This window comes from Bison bison, unplaced genomic scaffold (assembly GCF_000754665.1).
Source record: "Bison bison bison isolate TAMUID 2011002044 unplaced genomic scaffold, Bison_UMD1.0 scf7180017864057, whole genome shotgun sequence".
Classification (NCBI taxonomy): Eukaryota; Metazoa; Chordata; class Mammalia; order Artiodactyla; family Bovidae; genus Bison; species Bison bison.
Window position 1 is genome coordinate 230,905 of NW_011494629.1, and position 8,341 is coordinate 239,245.

The window sequence follows — 8,341 nt, forward strand, 5'->3', positions numbered from 1 at the left end:
TTTGGTATATCCCAGCTAGCACTTCGGGGCTTCCCTGGTGGCTCAGATGGTGAAGAATCTTCACCATCCTGCAATGCAGGAGGCCCAGGTTTAATCCCTGAGTCAGGAAGATCCCCTGGATAAGGGACTGGCTATCCACCCTAGTGGGCTTCCCCGGTGGCTCAGCATAAAGAATCTGCCTGTAATGCAGCAGACCCTGCTTCAATTCCTGGGTCTGGAAGATCCCCTGGAGGAGGGCATGGCAACCCACTCTGGTACCCTTGCCTGGAGAATCCCGTGGACAGAAGAGCCTGGCAGGCTGCCTCCATAGGGTCACACAGAGTTGGACACGACTGACGTGACTAATCAGCAGCAGCAGCAGTATCTACTCCAGTATTCTTGCCTGGAGAATCCCCATGCACAGATGAGCCTGGTGGGCTACAGCCCTTGGGGTCACAAAGAGTCAGACACAACTGAGTGACTAACACTAACACACACCTAGCACTTCAGGACATAGTTCCTTCAGTAAGAACCCTCGGGAGAGTGAATTTCCTGACTGGCTCAACACAAGCAGGCTAAGCCATTGGCGCGCTCTGTTCTGGTGGGTTCCACGTCCCTGGGGGGTCCATTTGTGCAAGTGAACAAGGCCAGTTGCGTGGGGATCTGCACTTCTGCTTTCTGGCTGGTTCGCTGAAATGGGAGGAGAAGGCCCACTTCCCTAATTGCAGACACAGCGCAGACAGGAAGGACTCCAGTTGGTAAGGCTTGTCTTCTGCTTTCTCTCCATATCTGCTGTTTCCCCTTTAAATACGTCTCTCCGTCTTGGGCTTTTTCACTTTCCATGCTCCGTGCTGTCCTGGGCTTCTAACTGCAGACCTGCACTTGAATCCAGAAAAGGAAGGTAGGTCAGATTCGTGGGAATCAAGTAAATCCAGAATGGTGACCTTGGAGCTCTCCCCTCTGTGACTGCCCACAGGAAGGGTGGTGCACTCGTATTTCAGGGAGTTCGTGTCTGTGCTCGTGCGCTGTGTGTTCTCTGCCCTGTGCAGGCAGTCTTCTCCCACTGAACGCACACCCAGAAGAGCAGGACTCTGGTCTTTGCCATCCTACTTCTTGCCTATAGTTACTGTGTAGTCAGACCATCTCTCTCTTTCATAGAACCCTTTGCCAGCTATGTAAGCACTGGATATATTTATGCCACAGGTTTATGACATCTAAGGATACCGTCATATGTTTCTATAGTATTTTGCCATCATGAATCACCCATAATTATTCTTTCACTTACCAGGAAAAAAGGGATGGCAATTTTTCATGTATGCCTAGGAAAACTTTTAGTAGTTGTGATCCTTTCATTTGTGTGTCTATGTGTGTGTGCTCAGTCATGTCTGAATCTTTGCAACCCCATGGACTGTAGCCTTCCAGGCTCTTCTGTCCATGAGATTTTCCAAGAAAAAATACTGGAGTGGGTTGCCATTTCCTCCTCCAGGGGATCTTCCTGACCCAGGGATTGAACCCTTGTCTCTTGATTCTCCTACATTGGCAAGTGAATTCTTTACCACTGTGCCCCTTGATTTAAATGTGGTCTGGTTTCTCCAGCAGCTGCAGGTCCCTGTGAATATCGTGTGGATGAGGTGGGGGTACAGGAAGGTAAAATAGTGCTCAGAAGCTAAAAACCTTCTCCAGGTACCGCCAGAGGGGACAGGACAGGCCAAGTCACTGTGAGATAACCATGGCTTTGCCAACAGGTCCAGACGTTCTCTGAGTGGGAAGGGGTCTTGGAGGGTCATCTGGATCAGGATCAGGGAAAACTCAGTAATTTTACCACCTGTTCAAATTTCCTGTGGGATATGCCCAAAGGAAGAGAAGGGCAGTGAGGGGTATCAGCCACCAACAATGTGAATTCTCTCATCTATGACTTTATCTGTTGTTTTTAAATTTCCCAAGAGCAGAGTGGGTGACCAGGTGGTTTTCAGGACACAATGGTTGAGTGAGGTCCATGGTGGGGGTTGGAGGTGGGGAGATGTCCTAGGAACCACTCTGGGTTGACCCAGGCTTCAGCCCACAGTCAACAACCCCAAGAGAGCATGAGAGGGCATCACTAGTGACCACTTGGATGTGTTCCTGTGCTCACTGATTCTTCACTAAGTCTAGCTCACTTTTGACAACTGAATCCTTGTGCATAAATCCAGCTTCATGACGAGCATGCCTCTGACCCAGTGCCCTGGCAGAGGAGTGTCTGGATAACCTTCCCTCCCTAAGGGAGTTGGAGCTGGATTTTCATGCCTTGAGGTCAGCAGGCACAGTGTGGGGGACTTTAAACTTCTTCCCTGGTTCCCTTCCCAGCTGTGGCAGCAGGCAGCCCAGTTTCACCCCATCTCCAGACTCCCTTCTTCCCTACATCCTGGAGGGAGACAGCTCAATTCCCTTTTCTCTCTACCAGCTCCACTTGGGGAATGAAATATTGGATTATGGCAGAGGTTCTCAAATAAGAAAGTGCTTGAAAATTGCCAGGAAGTTATTTAAAATCCAGACTTGCTTTCTGTACGCTGTGTCTCTGGGCCCAAGCTGGGTCGGGGATCCCATTTCCAGGGCTGAGCCTCAAATGCACAGTATAGTGAATTTCCACCAAGAAGTTACATCTGTAGTGACTCTGGCCAGTCACACTGGGAAGCGAGGAGAAGTGTAGACAGTAGAGAATCAGGGTCTTCACAGTCCTGGGGATGGAAGCAGGGCCCCTGGAGAAGATTCCACCACCCATGAGCCACTTCTGCTTGCTCATTGTCTGGAGGCAGGGAAGTCCCCTTCTTATTCCATGGGGTCCTCAACAAAATGAACTGCACATAGAAGATGCCCAACAAACATCCTAAATGAATAAATGATTCATATTTTGAAATTAAATTCACAATGGTGGGCTGGTTGCTTATTTGTAACCAAATATATTGAGAGTTAGAGAAGGCAATGGCACCCCACTCCAGTACTCTTGCCTGGAAAATCCTATGGACGGAGGAGCCTGGTAGGCTGCGGTCCATGGGGTCACGAAGAGTCGGACATGACTGAGCGACTTCACTTTCACTTTTTACTTTCCTGCACTGGAGAAGGAAATGGCAACCCACTCCAGTGTTCTTTCCTGGAGAATCCCAGGGACGGGGGAGCCTGGTGGGCTGCCGTCTATGGGGTCGCACAGAGTCCGACACGACTGAAGCGACTTAGCAGCAGCAGCAGCATATTGAGAGTTAATGTTTATGTTAAGTGTTAACGTTTCTGTAGGCATTGATTGTATCTGTGATTTGTGTTAATCATGTTGAGGCAGTATTGGGTGGATATAATAAAGAAGTTCTTGAACATCTTTGTGGAGCCTGAAAATCCAGATGTTGGCTGAGATACATCAGTATTTCCTTGATGCATTTTCAGCACCTTCAGGGTTTTGAAGGCAAGGCAAAAGAACTTGGTTTTGAAAGTTTGGATAACATTTTCAAGTATTGGAACATCTAATCTCTTCTAAATATCAGTGTAACAGTGTTCTCTCCAGCCTCAGACTTACTTTCTGTGTCTTAAATGCGTGTCTCTGTATCTAAGAATCTCTGTGCTTTACCACAAATGCAGAACAGGGACCACTCGGCAGAAGTTGTAAAGTATGCCTCTGCCTTGGGAGACCCGGTCTGAGGCAGTGTAACCAGCCCAGCAGGCCTCAGAGGGCCTGGGGACAGCCCTGCAGGGTGGTCTCCCAGAAGGCCAGCTGGTATCACTCAGGAAACTGGACGGATATGGGGCCAGCTCAGGCTGGGGACTTGGGTTCTGTTTCTCCGTGTTGCAGCCGCAGGTCTGTTCACCTGTTTTTTTTTGTTTTGTTTTTTTTTTTAATTGCAGCCAAATCCTATTGCAGAAGGTAGTGCCCAGAGCCCTTTGCAGACTGATGGAGTGCAGTCATCTGCTGGTGTTGTTTGGGATGGTCCCCCTGCGTCTCCCTTTGCCTGATCATTTCTCATAACTCATCAGCCAGAGCCTGACTGGCCCAGGAAGAACTCTTCTTCCCCCCGGGCCAAGCTCTGTCCTCTTACTTATGAAAATTAATCAAACCTACAGATGCGGTTTTGCCTTTTACCCAAGTCCAAGTACTTAATTTTCTCAGCTTGAAGCTGCAGAGGGAATTCCCAGGCCAATTTTATCAGGGTTGCTTTGCATTGAGGTGCCTGTGTGGCGTTGAGCAAGATATCTTTTTCCATCTTCCTGATTTTGTTCCCCTCCGTGGTAGGGCTATGACAGAAATTGTCCCTAGATGGTGTCCCCCAGAGCACCATTAACTGTTGGCACTGTCACCTCCGTCCATATTATAAGGGGAAACTGACCCTATGATGAGAAATCAGCCTACCTTTAATGTGCTAAGGTTCTCCACAGGAAGTAGAAAGGGCTGAACGCTTAGTCAGGGGCAGCACCTGCAGTAGCCATGGTTTGATGGGTCTTAAAAAAAGCCGTGAAGTGCAGGTCAGGGCTGGTGATAACCAGGGCAGATGGGGTTTTTTAAAAAGAACTTGAAAAAGAATAGACACATGCATATGTATAACTGAATTACTTTGCTGCACACTTGAAACTAATATAATATTGTTCATCAACAATACTAAAATATACAATAAAAATTTAAAATATGAGGGGGAAAAAGAAAAAAAATACAAATAAGCAAACGATCAATTTGTAACTGAAATTTTTAGCACTAAAATACTGGGATTTTTTTAATGGAATCTATGATTAAGATAGACATTATGATCAATAAAAATATTCCACACTCTAAAAGATAAAATTAAAATTTTTTAAATTACAAAGACGTAGGCTACCTCTTCTAGTTCTACACCAAGTTTAAAAGCACTGAAATGAACACAGATTTAGAAAATAAGAATAATACATTTAAGTACACAATCTTATGTTGCTACTGTTTATGCACTAAGTCATATCTCACTCTTGCGATCCCAAGGACTGCAACCCACCAGGCTCCTCTGTCCATTTGATTTCCTAGGCAAGAATATTGGAATGAGTTGCCATTTCCTACGCCAGAGGATCTTCCTGACCCAGGGATCAAACCTGAGTCTGCCACATTACATGCAGATTCTTTACCACTGAGCTACCAGCAAATCCCTTATACCAAGGCATCATTGTGTTTCTACCCATGAAGTGGAGGCTCTTCGGGGCAAGTGGGAGAGAGTGGAGGAGAGTCACACATAGCCGATCCTCATTATTCATGGATTCCATTTTTACAAATTCACCTTCTTGCTAAAATAGATTTGCAACCCCTACATCAATACTCACTTTGATTTTGTGGTCATTGGTCTACATGCACAGGACAGAGAAAAATGTGAGTCACTCAAGTCGTTCCCAGCTGAGGTTGAATGAAGGGTCACTCTGTCCTCTTGTCTCAGCTCATCCTGCAAACAGGTATCCTTTCCATAGTCTCTTTAGTGCCATGTTTTTTGTATATTTTTGTGTTTTTGTTGTTGTTGTTTAAAAGGGCCCCAAGCATAGTGCTGAAGTGCTGTCTGGTATTTCTAAGGGCAAGAAGGCTATTAAGTGACTTATGGAGAAAACACACACTAGATAAGCTTCCCTCAGGCATAAATTATAGGGTTGTTGGCCATGAGTGAGCTGTTGATGTCAATCATATATACGAAATGAGTTTCTTTAAACAGGAACACACATAAAGTGAAATTATATATTGATCTGTTGACAAAAATATCATGGGTCAGAGGCTCAAAAGAACCCAACCCAATCTTTCTGTATGAGCAATAGTTCAGCATTTGAAAATTCATTGTTCACAACACCCATATAGAACATATATATGCACGCTAAGTTGCTTCAGTCGTGTCTGACTCTTTGCGACTCTGTAGACTGTAGCCTGCCAGTCTCCTCTGTCCATGGGATTCTGCAGGCAAAAATACTGGAGTAGGTTGCCATTCCCTTCTCCAGAGGATCTTCCCAACCCAGGGATCAAATTTGTGTCTCATACATTTCCTGCATTGGCAGGTGGGTTCTTTACCACTAGCACCAACATAGAACATAACTAGTCACAAATAATGACAGTCAACTATGGTTTGTTTCATGCATTGGATGAAAAGAGAATAGAGCCAAGGGTAGCAATATTGACATGATAGAGAGAGGAGGAAGAAGGGAAGGAAAGGATGCTATGAAAGTGAGTGAGTTACAATGTTGTCAGAGACAGTAACTTACTCTCAACTTTAGGGTCTGCCTCTGATCCCAGTTTCCAGGCTTGGATACCAAGGCCTTTGCAGGGCTTGGGGTCAGTGCCTCTGATGGTCTTCAGTGTGTAGAAGTGGGGATAGAGGAAGACAGACTGGGGTGGCAGTTCCTAGGGGCACTCACTAGGTACGTGTATCTCAGTTCCCTCCCTCCTGACCTTAGGGGTTCATCTCTTCCGTCCTCAGTACCTGGAAGTTTTATTCTGACTCTGCCAGAACCTAGCCTCTAGGTACTTCCCTCACTCAGTCCAAGACCTGGGGCCTTGTTCGTCAACAAGTCATTCAAATATTTATGAAGCAGCTTTGTTCCTCTCATCTGACCCTATTCCACATGCTGTATTAGTGATCTGTTGTTCTACAACAGATTTCCCTCAGCTTAGCAGCTTAAAACAGCAATAATCATGTAGTAACCCTCACAGTGTCTGTGGGTCTGGTTTTGAGGTGGCCTGGCCTGGCTCATGGTCTCCTGTGAGGCTGCAGTCACAAGTGCTGCATTGTCTGAAAGCCCATCGGGGCCTGGAGGACCCCCTTCTGAGATGGCTTTCCCTCCTGGCAAGTCCATGCTGGCTGTTGGCTGGAGGTCTCAGTTCCCCAAAGAGCTCCTTGAGCATCCTCATGACTCGGTATCTGGCTTTCCCCAGATTGGGACTTCCCTGGTGGCTCAGATGGTAAAGAATCTGTGTGGGTTCAATCCCTGGGTCAGGAAGATCCCCTGGAGAGGGGATTGGCGACCCACTCAAATATTTTTGCCTGGAGAATTCCATGGACAGAGGAGCTTGGCAGGCTCTAGTCCGTGGGGTTCCAAAGAGTCAGACACGACTGAGTGACTAACACTGTCACTTCTTTTTCCCCAGGGTGAGTGATCCAGAGACGGGAAAATTGTAAAGGCCTTTATAGGCTAGCCTCAGGCATCACACATTATCACTGTGCAGTCAGCCGTCAGTCAGGGTAGGAGGGCTGGAAAGGATCTGTGGAGCCATCATGGAGACTGGCTGCCACGTATACATTCTAATTTTCCACCAAGCTTTGCAAGGTGGAAGCCCATTTTTAGGGGTGTCTCTGTTCTAGACAGGGCTTCCCTGGTGCCTCAGATGGTAAAGAATCTGCCTGCAATGTGGAAGACTCAGGTTTGATCCCTGGGTTGGAAGGATCCCTGAAAAGATCCCTCTAGTGGCAAGCAAACCCACTCTAGTATTCTTGTATGGAGAATTCCATGGACAAAGGATCCTGGTGGGCTACAGTCCATGGGGTCACAAAGAGTCAGACACAACTGAGTGACTAACACTTTCTGTTCTAGGCAACAGGAAACAATACAGAAACACACTGACCCTTATGAAATGTCTATTCTAATGGCTTTCAAGATGCAGACAAGGAAAAAAATAGGTTTTAAAAGCTGAGGTGGATAAGCAGTGCAGATCCCAGCCCTCCTTTCTCATGCTGAATTCACTCTGAGTGTTCTCTGCTAGGGAAAAAATTTCCTTCCACCTGAGTTGTAGGTTCTAAACAGCTTTTGTAGCTGCTATCCTGGGTGTGAGCGGCTGTACCTAACCTTGCACGCAGGCTGCTCCTAGAAGGGTGACTTTTTCTTTTAACTTTGCTAATCTTATCTGAGACATTGTGTTCATGATGACAAGCATGGGCTATTCCTCTTAATCTATGAAACTGCTGTATGATAAGCTAGAACTACACAAGTGATATTTTCCAAGCTAATTGCATTGTAAAGGGCAAAGGTTGTGCAGGCAGCCTTGGCGCTGGAACTGGGGAAAATGGACTTTGAGAGGTTAGTTGGAAGGGAAGACTGTAACATGTCAGAAGTGCAGAGCACAGTGCTGCTGAAATGGAACGAGACAGTCAGGAGGATGCTCGTCGGATTCCAGGGGTTCATCATCTATCCCAGGAATCCGTTTCTGTAGGCTCAAGGCGGGGCTGCTGATGGGGCTCCTTAGGTGAGGCAGCCAGAATCAAAGCCCAGTGATGAAATAGTCTCTATTCTAGAGATAACTCCTCCGAGGGCGTTGAATGCAGGATGAAACCTTAGCTGATTAGGCAGGATTTAAAGTAAGGAATCATTGTCTGTGGTTCAATTCGAGCTTCGCTCATCCTTGTGTGAGAAAGTCTGT

At 46.6% G+C, this 8,341-nt stretch overlaps 1 protein-coding gene across 4 annotated transcripts in view; it reads left to right on the forward strand.

Moving 5' to 3' along the window:
• The first annotated feature begins 436 nt into the window (after nt 1-436).
• SYK (spleen tyrosine kinase) overlaps nt 437-8,341 on the forward strand; it is a 75,621-nt gene continuing 67,716 nt past the window's right edge. For 3 of the 4 annotated variants that reach the window (XM_010835945.1, XM_010835947.1, XM_010835948.1), the window contains exon 1: nt 438-880. The gene's annotated coding sequence lies outside the window, so the exon portion shown is untranslated. Of the gene's footprint in view, nt 881-8,341 lie in introns of all 4 variants that reach the window. The other variant, XM_010835950.1, reaches the window with a different exon arrangement.